Source organism: Nannospalax galili, unplaced genomic scaffold (assembly GCF_000622305.1).
Source record: "Nannospalax galili isolate Female #2095 unplaced genomic scaffold, S.galili_v1.0 scaffold286, whole genome shotgun sequence".
Lineage (NCBI taxonomy): Eukaryota > Metazoa > Chordata > Mammalia > Rodentia > Spalacidae > Nannospalax > Nannospalax galili.
In genome coordinates this window covers 9,797,376-9,798,843 of record NW_008359442.1, presented here as the reverse complement: position 1 = coordinate 9,798,843, position 1,468 = coordinate 9,797,376, and the positions used below count along the sequence as shown (strand labels likewise).

At 42.4% G+C, this 1,468-nt stretch overlaps 1 pseudogene; it reads right to left on the bottom strand.

Annotated features, from left to right (window-relative positions):
* Positions 1-322: 322 nt before the first annotated feature.
* On the bottom strand, positions 323-1,011 carry LOC103725737 (annotated as a pseudogene).
* Between the last annotated feature and the right edge of the window lie 457 nt (positions 1,012-1,468).

Genomic DNA, 1,468 nt, shown 5'->3' with positions numbered 1-1,468 from the left:
ATTTACAAAGCTTTTTCTTGTTGTTATACAAAAAGTAAAAATGTTGTTACAATCTCAGTGTAACTGGTAGCCATGGATGGTTGACTCACCAACCACAGCTATCCAGGCTACAGCAAGAGTTGTAGAGGAAAACCTAACAATGTTTATACTTTTTTTGGTGGTGGAGTACCAAGAGGGACTAAATGGAAGAAGGTGGAATGCCACAGGAACTATTCTTTGACTCTTTGGGTGGGTGCATGTCCTGGGGTTTATATTACAGCTACCTTTTTTGAGCAGTCCAACCAATACTGAACAGTTCTGTTTCTGTAGATTATTTGGGGTCTTAATCGTCTTCTCCATCATCTGTTTCTCTCTTTCTCTTTTCATCTTTCCCGCTTTCTTCCTCCTCTTCATCCTCATCCTCATCTTCTTCATCTTCGTCAACTTCTCCTTCTACATCTTTGTCTTCATCATCATCCTCTTCATCAAACTCCTCACCATCCTCATCTTCCTTTTCATCCTCATCTCCTTCATCCTCTTCCTCTTCATCCACACCATCCACCTCTGCATCTGAGTCAGAGGCTTCCTGGTCCTCTCTGTCATAGGCATCCAGGTAGGTCAGCTGAGGCAGGAGCTTGAAGACACTCTCTCGGTAGTGATCTCACAGTTAAACAGATCCAGGCTTTTCAGACAATCCAACTTTTTCAAAGGTTCCAAGGTGCTGTTATCTTTCAGTTTATTTCCACTTGGGTTTAGATGTGTGAGATTTGGAAGTTCTTCTGCTAGCATGTCCAGCCCTCCAAAGATTCTATCATCACTGAGCTCAAGCTTTTTCAATTTAGATAGCTTGGGGAGATTTGAAACTGAAATCAAGCCTACACTTATTAAACTGAGGAACTCTAAGTTCACAAATGCAGCTGTTAAACCCTCAATTTGTCTATCATTTGATTTGCAATTGTCCAAGACAAGTTCTCGAACAGCTGCCGGGATCTGGTTCTTCAGCTCCAGGTGGATCTTCTTCTTCATGTCCATGTTCCACTTGTCCCCCCTCCTCAAACTTAACTTTCCGTGGCAGGGGTGGAGAGGGGAGAGGCGACCTGGCCTGCGTGGTGAGGGCCGTCAGAAGGGAGCTGCCGGCAGTGGCAGAATCTGCCAGCCAGTGGAGCCAAGTTACTTGCAACATGAGGCTTTTTAAGTAATAAAAGCCACAGCTTGTTCTACGGGGGAAAGAAAAGGTTAGTAAAGGTGCCACCCAAATTTATAGCTTAATTCTTCCACTTAAGGCCAATAAAAGAAAAACTTAGGTAATCCAACAACAACAACAACAACAACAACAAAAAGGTGTTCCTATCTAATATTCCTGTTTGGGTCTCCAAATTGTCTACTTTGGATCATGATGTTTTCCTTTCGTATTTTAAATTTTTCTTGTTAAAAGTTTATTTATTATATGTGAGTATGTGTGTGCACATGCCATGGCACAAGCCTGGAG